The sequence below is a fragment of the Gracilinanus agilis genome, chromosome 3 (assembly GCF_016433145.1).
Source record: "Gracilinanus agilis isolate LMUSP501 chromosome 3, AgileGrace, whole genome shotgun sequence".
In the NCBI taxonomy this organism is placed as follows: domain Eukaryota; kingdom Metazoa; phylum Chordata; class Mammalia; order Didelphimorphia; family Didelphidae; genus Gracilinanus; species Gracilinanus agilis.
This window is the reverse complement of record NC_058132.1, coordinates 117,211,483-117,223,805: the sequence shown is the minus strand read 5'-3', so window position 1 is coordinate 117,223,805 and position 12,323 is coordinate 117,211,483. Positions and strand designations below refer to the sequence as shown.

Sequence of the window (12,323 nt, the reverse complement as noted above, 5' to 3'; positions counted from 1 at the left end):
ATATAACTGTATTTAATAAACCAAAATAGGTAAATTAATATAGGTATAATTATCATATATAATGCACAGAGTGTCTACACTACACTATAGCAAATGTTTCATCCTTGGCATGTGGCCCCATGCTTCTCTGTATGTGGCCACATGTGGCAGCATGTCATCAAAAATAGCTACACATGTCAGTGCTGACACGGGTATCATAGGTTTGCCATCATCGGGCTGGGCAATGGGGTCACACAGCTGGGATCAAATAGGTCTTGACTGTCACCAGAGAGGCCCTTTTATGTGCCATCCTGGTAGTATTAACTTGACTAACAATAAAACTGAAAATGTGTTGATCTCTTGTGCTGGGTTGACCCCACTCGTTCCCCACCCCCTGGAGTAATAACACCTCTCCTTTGAAGAAGATGGGATAATAGCTGACAATAGCTCCAGCATACTGGAGAAACTGCTGCATGGTGAAAGGAATCAAACATCTGTTTTGCTTTAGAGGCAGAGAGAAACAGAAGCTATAGAGTTATAGAGACAGAACAGAACAGCAGCTGTGGAAATTGAGGGGTGACAGCATCAAGAAAATCTCTGGAATCAGACCAAGGAAACTGCAAGAGGTAGGGACAAGGAACCTGGAGGTACACATGGTTCTTAGAAGAGGCACTGAAGCTATAATCCTCACTTAGAAGCATGAGTTTTCTGGGGGAAACTTCCCTACTGTCATGGGATCCTGGGAGAAATTTATTTTGTCACTAAGAATGATTCTACTACTTAATTTTTCATTGTTATTTTATCATTATTTATTTATTTATTAAAGCAAAACGCTTTTTTTATTTGTAGTTTCTATCTGATCTGTTAATAAACTTCAAATTCCAGTTCTGAGTCACATCCATCAAGTTCTTTTGAAATGTATTAGTTTGCATTCACTACCTTGTGTTATATAGATTTTGGAGAACAAAAAAATTATACCTACCCTCCTCCCTGTTATTTTTTCTTATTAATACTAGGCACCATTATTATTTCTATGCCATAGGTTGTGTTCCTCTGTTGTGAAAGAGCTAGAGATCAAAATCCTGGGCTTGGGAAGGATGCTTTTTTGAAGAATGACAGGCTCCAATGATTTTCTTAAAAATAGAGAAATGTATTAAGTTGAATGCAAGTTGAATTATTGAGGCAGGTGCAGAGAAGACACTGCCTCCTAGAGGAGATGGGGGTTTGGATTCTTATACTTTCTGACAACAGGGACTACATGATCAGAAATGGGTTGATGGGGTGATGTTACTACATAACTAGGGGATGGGGTGATGTGTTGTGCCTTGATTGAAGGGGTGACCTGTGCAGTTCAGAGGATGATTAAATGGCTTAGATACAAACAGGTGCTTATCAGAGTAGAACTGGGAGGTGCCTATCTGTGTTTATCACAAAGCTGAGGGAGAGGTCAAAGGAACCTCTCTTAGGGGTTTATGTCATTCAAAGTTACTTTCCTTCAGGCTACACTACAGGAATGAAAGAAAAGAAACCCCTTATATACCTTTTGACCTTGAATACCTCTGGGGTTTGGAGGTGTCCAAAGGAAATCCTGAATCCAATGCCACCTCCATATGTGTGGTTTTATAAAGTTACATGTCCTTGAGTATAAAATATTGCATATATTTTCAGGGTTTTTTTTTTTTTTGTTATATTGTATTGATTGATTTCCTGATTGTTGTTTCTCTTTTTCCACTTTTCATTAAAAAAAAATTCTTTTTTATGAGATGTTTCTTTGAGATATGAAATGAAGAGGATCCATAAAGAAATTTATGTATTATAAAATCAAAATATATCAAGATTTTCTTTTATTTAAAAAAAAGATACACTTTGTCCCTTGTCAAAAGTGAGAATTATAGTCAGAAAATTTCAGCCTTGTTTTGTAAAACCCCAAACTGACTCATCCCTGAGAATCTGACTTTTTTTTTTTAAAACTTATTTTTAAACCCTTAACTTCTGTGTATTGACTTATAGGTGGAAGAGTGGTAAGGGTAGGCAATGGGGGTCAAGTGACTTGCCCAGGGTCACACAGCTGGGAAGTGTATTTGAACCTAGGACCTCCCTTCTCTAGGTCTGACTCTCAATCCACTGAGCTATCCAGCTGCCCCAGGATCTGACTCTTAAGAAACTCCCTCACTGATCCTAGTACCAGAATGAACTGTAAATCCTTAAGTACTCCTGGAACACTCTAGATAGGACTAGCAGATATAATCAAATATTAAGTGCCCTTTTTGTCTTCTTAGTTTCTCCTTTTGTATCTAGGCCTCTCCCAGGTACCCTAGCCTCTGGCTATTACCTCTGGGCCTTTTCCTGCCAGATTGAACATCTTTCCCTAGCAGGTAGCCTATGTCCTTCCCCATCTCAAAATCTAAATAAGCACATTAAATTCTGTAGTTTATTGGAAGTCCATGGTCTAAGTTTCTCTTTTTCTTCTCAGATTAATCTTTTTTATTATTCAAGGAAGCAAGGTGGCTCGGTATATAGAGAGCCAGATCTAGAGAAGTGAAGTCAGATCCAAATCTGGCCTCAGATAATTCCTGGCTGTGTGACTGAGCAAGTCACTTAACCCCCACTGCCTAGCCCTTACCACTCTTATGTCTTGGAACCAATACACAGTATTGATTCTGATAGAATTCCAAAAATTAAAACAAAATAAAAAAGCACTATTTTAATTACTTTGGTAATTCTGTGTTTTTTCAGGTTGACAATAGACAGATTGACAGATATATGCAGACATGTAGAGGTTACATGATAAGGATACCTCAATGAATATATAGAAGTAGATAGTAGGACACACTCTTTATCTGGACTTCTTGCGAAAATTTAAGACAACTTTGGATTTTAAAGCAAAGGATCTTACTTCTGAACCTCTGAACTGGATCTCTCTGAGGTGATGGGCAAAGTCCTCCCTAGAATGCTGGGAGATGTGCCCTGTTCTAAGGACCACTTTGTGACTCCTGCAGACTGAGACTGGCCTCTGATCTGAGTTGAGGTTGGAGTTCACCAAATCAGAGGGACTTAGAAAAGTGACGACACTAGGAATTTAAATGCGATAAGGAAAGGAAATAGGTTCTTTTGCCTCAGAACCACAGCCAGAGGAGGTGGATAGGGAGCTCTAGTGCTTCTGTGGTGTGGCTGCAAAGCTGTTACAGAGATGGCTTAGGAGAGTGCCAGCAAGGGTTAGCACTGGCTAGGGGAGCCCTGATGCACAAAGACAGTAGGGCATGAGGCTGCCCAGGAGAGCGCCACTGCCCTGAAGTCTGGCTCTGAAGCTGGTGAGCCTGGGAGGGGGTTGGGGTAGGGGGTGGCTTGTAAAGGGAACAACCAACCAACCATATGTGGCTGGTGCCTTTTCTTTTTCTGGTTCACTTTTTAAAATTTAATAATTTTAATAATTTATTTAATAATTATAAATTAAGAGACAGCCTCCAGAGAATTTTAATATTAACATTTTCAACTAGACCTGCAGCTTTTCATAATTGGTACACAGAAAAATTTAAATACTCTGCTTTTACTTTCAATATGCAAGCTTTTATCTGACCTAAATACAATGTTGATGCCTGAATCACAATTTTGAGGGCAACTTAGAATATTACTAAAAAAAAAAAAAGTAAATGATAAAAATTTTTTTCCAATAATATACCATTGCTTGGAATCATTAGGCACAGTATTTGTAGTTGATATATCTCCTGCCCTGCAGTTATAATTTGTAAGTTACTAGGACAGTCAACATTTTATAGGATTTCTCCAATTTCACAATTGGATTGTCTTAATTAAATTGCCTTAGAGAAAAACTTGTTTCCTCATTTTTGGATTACAAATTAAATCTTAAGAGGATAATTAATTGCTAAAATGCAATGGAACAAGGCATTGACAAAGCTGAGAATTTAGTCTTATTCAAACTTACTTGGACAAAGTGAGTTTTGGCTAAAACCCCAAATATTCAGTGACTTTTTCTGTAGAGGTTTACCTTAAGGCTGTGCAAGTTGTTCTGAATTAGTCATACCATGTTTTCTGCTTAATCTGATCAACTTTGCATGTCAGTACTGTAAATAGTTTTGTAAGAAGCCATCTTGGGCTAGAAACAGTTGCTAGTTTAAATTGTAGAATTCAGGGGTTGGCATGAGAACAAAAAGACTATTAAGAGCACCCTATAAATAGGAGCTGGATCCTAATCTCAGGGTCTCAATTGTGAGAATTCGGTGGGAGGGTAGGCTCTTCAGAATCATCTCATAGCTATTTCTCAAACTGAGTTAATTTATACCTGTTAGGGATAGTTACCTAGGCTCATTCCAGTGACATCTACATCCATTGCCAAATATCACCATCAATCTACAAACTTTTCAATACCAACAAGAAGATATTCACAGAAGAACAATCCTGTTAAGAGTAGCCAACTTGATCTGAGCTAAACCATCTAGCAGCTTGGCTAGACCCAGTGGCCTGGCTGAGGCTTATCAGCCTGATAGGGTCAGTGTGTTAATATCATCTGATATCTCCTGAAATATTATCAGTTTAATTAGTTAAACAAGGGTTTAGGATTTGTTCCCAACCCCTCTTCCCTTTTCACCTTAACCCATCCTTGTTTTACTTTTATTAAACAAGTTTAGAAGAGAAATTTGTACTGACCTGATCAGCTGTCAAGATTCTCTTAAGTGATAAGGAGTTAGTTGAAGCTTAACTTCTTCTACTTAAAGGTTTATTCAAGTGATTATTAATCTGTTACCATCAAGATTAATATCACAATCCAATCACAGTCAGATTACAATCATCTTCAATAATTTAATCAAATACTTGTAATATTCAAGAGTACTGAGTTTATTTTACTGGCAGTGGAGGAGAGATTATCTACTTCCTCTTTGGTCAGCTGTGAAAGAGGAACCAATCAAGTGTTGAGTTCCATCAACTGGTCCATCACTGACTTTATCCAGCAACAAGGTTTCTCAATCAGAAAATCTTTATTCAGCAACAACACTTGATTGGGTTATTCAATTTGGGAAATAAGTTCCAAAACCATCTTTGTTTTTACAGTACATAGCCAAACATATTTTATTTATATAATGTTGCACTTAATAAATGCTTTTTCATTCATGTCATTTCCCTAAATGCCATCACCTGTAATGCAGGAGCTTATATAACAATCTCCAGTAAGGACTGACTACTGAACAAAGCTGAATACTTGAGTAGAAACACTGTGTTTTGAAGTTAGAGAGGCAGAAATGAGAAAAAAAAATATGAGGAGATCTGAAAAATGCACCAAATCTGAATAGGAAGTCAATGCATGAGTTAGCAGCAATAGATTTCTCAAAAGTAACTGAATCACAAGCTTAAGAAAAGACTTGCCTGGAGGGTTTCAAACTGATTAGAAAGGAGAGAGGAGAAAAGCAGCAAATGAGGTTAAGTTTATTATATATGTATTAAGTGATATTGAAGCTATGAGTTCTGTAATTCTGCTGGGGACACTTGATTTTTCATAAAACAAGTTATTAGAAAGCATGCCCTTGGGCTGGTTCAAAAAAACAATTATGAGAGGTCTGAGCACACAGAATATTAGCCCTTTCCACCTTCAAGTTTATTCTCACTAGACAAAACTAGGGTAATCAACTGATGTTCAACAAATTTTATTCATTAATATTTGTAAAATGGTAGTTGTAGTGGTGGTGATAGTAAAGGTAACAGTAGCAACAGCAGTAGCAGCAGCAGCAAGTAGTAGTGGTAGTAAAAATAATAATAATGAGCATTTATATAGCACCCATAATGTGCCAGGAAATGTATTAAGAACTTTACAAGGGGGCAGCTGGGTAGCTCAGTGAATCTTGAGAGCCAGGCCTAGAGATGGGAGGTCCTAGGTTCAAATTTGCTCTCAGACTCTTCCCAGCTGTATGACCCTGGGCAAGTCACTTGACCCCCATTACCTACCCTTACCACTCTTCTGCCTTGGAACCAATACACAATATTGATTCCAAGATGGAAGGTAAGGGTTTTAAAATAAAAATAAAAGAACTTTACAAATTTTATCTCAACAATTCTGTGAGGTAGGTGTAGTAGGTATGGCCAAACTGCTTTATTACAAGCACCATCTTTAACCTATGTAAGCACTTGAATGATAGAATGGTAGAACTATTACTAGTCAGATTTATAAGAAATATTTCTATCAACTACTCTTGGAGTGTGTCTCACTGAATGATCAAACTGCAGTTTTCCTGTCTCTGTCTTAGGCTGGCTTATTGGCATTAGCTTAGCAATAAATCTAAAGGAAATAGTCCTTTAAACATGCAACAATCCTCTAAATTTATGACCCTAAGTGACTTGTCCCCGGTTATACAGCTAAGAGAACTGGTAGAGTATCTATTCTGTTGTTACTTGGGATTTGGGTATATTTGCATAAGACTCTCCTTTTTGGTAGAGAATAATTACTTGATGTTTCATAGTAAAGGATTGAGTTGAGAGATTTAGAAAGGAGAGCTCTTATACAAGGCATGCAGTTCCAAGCTTTCTTCAAGAGGAGGTCCCTAGAGGGAAAGAAAGATTCCAGAAAGAAGCTGACTTAGAAAAGTATGTTCCTGTTCCCTTGTCCCCTGTGCCTCCTTAGAAACTTAAAGGAATGTCTCTCCTTGGGTGAGATCTCACTCCTATTAGAAGAGCAGGCAGGATAGAGTGCTGGCCTTGGAATCAAGAAGACTCATTTTCTAATTCAAATCTGGCCTTACTTTCTAGCTTCGTGACTCTGGGCAAGTCACTTAGCCCTGTTTGCTTCTGATTTCCTCATCTGTAAAATGAGCTGGAATGAAATGGCAAGCCACTTCACAGGAGTCACAAAGAATCAAGCAGGACAAGACTGAACAGCAAAGTAGGAGAGCTCATTCACTGCATGTATTATCATTTCTCATTTCTCAATCATATCAATTCTCATTTGTTGTAACTTCTCTGATTTCCATTCTATTTGCTTAGATAAATGCTGTTCACCAGGTGTGATAGTGTGCAGTGACTGGACTGTGGGGAAAGTGGGAAAGGAGTTCACACCTTCTGAAGACTAGAACAAAGGAGGATAAAGATGAAGACAGAAGATAATAGGGAAGCCCACAGTGGCTGCCCTCAGTGTTAATGTACTTTTCTTCTATGATCTGAGTCAACAAGAAAGGCTAATCAATTAAATGTATTTGATTGAAATGCCGTGGAACTAAAACATAAAATGAAATTTGGAATCTACATCCAAGTCAGAAACTGGGAAATGTCCTGTACTTTACTGGCTATGTCCTGAGTATATTTGGAACTTTTGGTGTTAAATTTGGTGGCAATTTAGAACTTTTACCTACAAGAAGTAATTTTATTCTTTTTAGATTCCTTATTTAGTGCAGTTTTAAACTTTTCAGTTTTGAATATTAACTTCCTTGTTTCCATACTGTTCATTTTTTAATTTATCCAAATAATAAGTAGAACCAAACAGCTACATAGCAGAATCTTCTAGAAAAGTCAAGAATTTCTGGAGTTCAGAGCTTTCGTACACTCAGAGGCCATGTCGTAAAATATATATATCTGATAATGATTTCTTCTCTGCCCATTAATGAAATAATGACTAGGAATGCATCCTGAACCTAAAAATGAGAGGGAGAAAAAAAGAGAGGTGAAGAGGTTGCGGCGGGGAAAGAGGTGTAGGAAGAGAGGGAGGGAAGGGTAAAGAGAGAAAGGAAAAAAGGAAGGAGGGGGAATGAGGAGGAAAAAAGGGAGAATGGAGAAAGAGAAGGGAGGGCAGCAAGGTATGGATGCCGGAGGAAAAAGTAGAGAGAGGGGGCAGTACCCGGAGGCCGCTGGGAATGGCGGGAAGCGGGAGGCTGGGGCGGGGCGGGAGACCTTGATTTGGCTCCTCCCCTTCCTCCGTCTCTCTCTCCGCCCCTTGTCATCTCCACGGTTTCCTGCTCGGGCCGAGGTAAGTTTGGTTTCGCCCCCGGGGCCGCTAGCCTGTCTGGAACGCGGGCCTATAGGTCTTCCTATGCCTGGTCTTTCCGGGGAGACCCGCTGGCTCGTGACAGGGTTGTGCCGGAAGTCTATTGCCATGTGTGGAGCCCCGGGGCCGAGGTGCAGGCGCCTGGGGTGAACCGTTGTCGTGGGGTGGGGAGGAGATGACGGCCCCTGCAGCAGAGGCCAGCCGCCACGGCCCCTTCTCGGCCCCCTCCTGCCCTGGCACCCTAGTCCAGAATGGACCCTTTTCTGTATCTTGATTCCCCCCGCCTTGGGGAGTCTAAGGATCCCTTCGCAGATACTCCTTTTGGATGCCTAAAATAAAATATTTAGGATTACAAGTGCAGACTACTCGATTGAAATACAGTTACCAAAGTATTTTAAAAACAAGTTCACCGCCCCCAGAGAAGATCCTCTAGAGTAGTGGGAAAAGAGCTTTGGCGGTGAACTTTGACATTTATGTCCGAACCCCTGGCCCTTAATAGGATTTTTCTCCTTTCTCTGAGCTGTGTTTTCCTGATGTGCAAAATGGGAGAAATCACCCTGGGAAGGAAGTTAACCCGAAACTCAACTTTCCTTTAGCGTCTTTGAATAAGCCATTCTGTGAAACTTTCTTTAGATCTGGAAGGCGGCAACAGCACACCGAGCTCCATAATAAGTCAGAGCTGTACTCTTTTTTCTCCTCGAATGTCATCTCTCTGAGCTGAGGGTAGGAGCTGTCTTGCTTTTGTTTCAAGTGCCATCATTTTTAAAAGGAATGATAATATGGGAGATTTCTGCTAATTGTAGAATTGTAGTCAAGCCACAAGTGCAAGGCACTGGACATATGACTGGGAATAAAGAGAAAGGTTAAAAAAAAACAAACTTTCTCCATTCAGGGAGCCCATAATGTCTTGGAAACAACATGTGGTCAGCTTTGTACAAACAAGATATATACATGATAAATGGGAGATAATCAGGAAGGGAGGGCAGTAATATTTCAGAGCAATTAAATAAAGCTTGAAGAGGGAAGATTTTAGCTGAGAACAAGGAAAGAAGGCAGAGATGAGAGGGGTATTACAGGCATGGGGAAAGTGGCTGAAAAGTATCAGGAAATGGAGTGTCTTATTCCAGAAACATCAGAGTAGCCAGTTTCACTGGATTTGAATTCAGAAGAATAGTCTATTCAAAAGAATAGAAAGCCAGGAAGTGGGCAACGAAGGACTTTTAACAGCCAAAATGGATTTTATATTTGATCTTTGAGGTAATAGGGAATCAGTGGAGTTTTGTTAACTCCAGTGAAAGGGAGAGTGTGTGACATGGTCAAACCTGTGCTTTTAAAATTTCTCTTTGATAGTTGAGTAGAGAGAGGATGGATTAGTGTGAGGAAAGGCCTGTGGCAAGGAAACCAACCTCTTTTATAGAGGGTTTTTTTTAAACCCTAATGTTTCTTCTTTGAATCAATACTGTATATTGGTTCCAAGACAGAAGAATGGTAAGAGCTAGACAGTGGAGGTTAAGTGTCTTGCCCAGGGTCAAACTGCTGGAAAGTGACTGAGGTGAGATTTGAATCCAGGACCTCCCATCTCTAGCTGGCTCTCAATTCTCTGAGCTACCTAGCTGCCTTCCCTTTGCCGGCCCCCTCCCCCCTTACAGGTTTTAACTTAAAAGTGATGTAAATAGGGAAGCAATGGAAAGAGCCCTAGATTTAGAATCAGAGAAATTCAATTTGAATCCTGGTGCTCAACTTACTTAGGCCCTAATTTTCTTACTTTGTCAAATGAAGAGGTTAGAGATGATCCCTAATACCCATCCAACTTCAAATTAGTAAATCTATGAAATCTGAATAATTCAGAACAGCATAATGTCAAGAACTGGGGAGAAAATAGTCCTGTTATATTCTGTCCTGGTCAGATATTGTAATAGTGTGTTCATTTTAGGGCACCATACTTTTGGAAGGGCATTAACATATATTTCTTTGTGTACTCTGCCAGAAACTAGGGACTACAGTGATTAAGTGACTTGTCCCACAAATCCCAAAACTATTTAGTAGCAAGGCCAGGACTAGAAACCAGGTCTATGAGATCTTAGGCTCAAGGGCTTGAAGTAGCCACAGAGATCCAGAGGTATCAACACAACCACAAAGATCTTTATGTGTCTTTTAGTGGGTCTCCACTACTGATCTAATTCAATCTCCTTTACTTTCCAGAGAGGAAAGCAGCCTAGAAAGAATAAATGATTTGCCCATTCACTAGTAAGTAGTTTGGAGAAAGGATGTCAACCATAGATCTCTAATTTCAGAACTAGTATTTTTCTACTGGATCAATTTAGTATTCTATTCATCAAAGCCATGCTGGAGGAAGATTATCCCAGTAAGTTCTGCTCCATTGACTGAAAGTTCAAAAATAAGTTTGAGATCAATTAAGAAGTTTTTATCAAATGTGAGCTGATAAAAGACTAGTGTGATAGTGACAATAATGGGCAGATATGAGAGACATTTTTAAGGGAAGACTGTTTTACCTGGTGCTGAGTCCTATAGGCACAACACCTGGCTCTGAAATGGAGTATAAGTCATAAGCTGATGTGAGAGACAAGAAATGAGAGACAATACTGTGTGATGCTTCTAATATGTCTGCCTCAAGATTGATCAGCACATAATATCATTAAATACATAGTTCAGTCTAATACTTGTAGAATAAGAGCCCGCTCTGAAATGAGAACAGTAATAGCTTACATTTATATAACACCTTAAGGTTCTTTCCTTAGAATAATCCTGTGAAACACTAATGCATGTCTGAGGGTATTGATGGTGTGGGAGGTTTTTGTCAGGAAGGTTTTGGGGTTCAGTTGTGACCCTAATGGGTTTGATCCTACCCTCAGGGCCAGCATTCCTAAGTTCAAGTAGCTTTACCCCTCTAGATGGTCTTTGGATTTAGTCTTCCCCTCAGCCACAAGATCAGTCACCTCCCCCCCTCAATGTAACTGCTCCAGACTCAAAGTATCAAAACTATCAGGGGTTTATTAAAGAGTTAATTAATTCAGGGTACAGAGGAAAGGTGTAAGGGAATCAAGGATGGTGAGAAGGGATGAACTTCACTATCAACTATGTCTTCTCCCCAAGAGAGCAGCTCTGAACTTCTTCTGAGGCTTGGTCACAGTAGCTAACTCTCTTCCCCCTACAATCTCCTATCTAATATCTCTAAATTAATATAAGAGAGAAATAACAGGATAAATTGATTCAAACAGGATCAGGGAAGGGGAACCCCCCCCCCCCCTTCATTCAAGTCTGCTCCCCCAGGAGTCAGGGCTCTCTGGCCAAATTGGAGAATTGCTGTTCAATTTCTTCTTTGTTGGTAAATGAAGATAGTAGAAATTGATGTTGGTAGTTGTGATCTCCCAATAGTCACTAATAAAGAGGTACTGAGGAGCTAGATTCACTCAGGATCCATCCAAAATCAAACCTCCCAACCAAAAACCAAACCCCCCTGGGTCCCAATCAGGTCTGGAGTGAAGTGACAGTTAAGAAAACTCCTCCTCTGTGGGCCCTCCTTTCACATTCCTAATGAGCAACATTCCCCCGGGCTGTTTCAGGGTCCATTCCTACTCCAACTGCCTGCTCTCCTTTGCAAATTTCAGTCCACACTGTTACAAGTACTATTGGTAGAGTTGTGAACTGGTCCAACTAATCTGCAGGATTGCATAGAACTATTCCCAAAGCGCTATAAAACTATAAACTATATAAAAAAAAACCAACTACAAAAAGGTGCATACCCTTTGAGCCATTATAACCTAAAGAGATTTTTTAAAAAAGAGAAAGAAAAGGCCCTATTTGTATAAAAATAGCAGCTCTTTTAGTAGTATCAAAGAATTGGAATCTGAGGGTATATACCCATTAATTGGGAAGTGGCTGAACAAGTTGCAGCATGTGATTGTGATATAATACTATTACATTATAAAAAATAATGAGGATGATTTAAAAAAAACACTGGAAAGACCTACCTGAACTGATGAAGAATGAAATAAGCAGAACCAGGAGAACACTATGTATTACATAGTAACAGCAATATTGTACAATGATCAACTGTGATAGACTGAACTACTCACAGCAATATAATCCAGGACAATTATGAAGAATTTATGACAAAGAATGTGATCCACCTCCTGAGAAAGAACTGATATCTGAATGGAGATGAAGCATACTATTTTTCACTTTATTTTATTTGGGGATTTTGGTTTTATATGAATATTCTCTCATAGCAATGACCAATATGGAAATAGGTTTTTCATGATCATACATATATAACATAAAACAAACTGCTTACTATCTCTGGAAATAGGGAGAGAAGGGTAAGACTAGACAATTTGGATCT

At 39.3% G+C, this 12,323-nt stretch overlaps 1 protein-coding gene across 4 annotated transcripts in view; it reads left to right on the top strand.

The window, feature by feature from the left end:
- The first annotated feature begins 7,895 nt into the window (after window positions 1–7,895).
- The window catches only part of ESD (esterase D), a 45,005-nt gene continuing 40,577 nt past the window's right edge, over window positions 7,896–12,323 (top strand). For 2 of the 4 annotated variants that reach the window (XM_044666038.1, XM_044666035.1), the window contains exon 1: window positions 7,896–7,942. The gene's annotated coding sequence lies outside the window, so the exon portion shown is untranslated. The remainder of the gene's footprint in view (window positions 7,943–12,323) is intronic. The other 2 variants (XM_044666039.1, XM_044666036.1) reach the window with 2 other exon arrangements.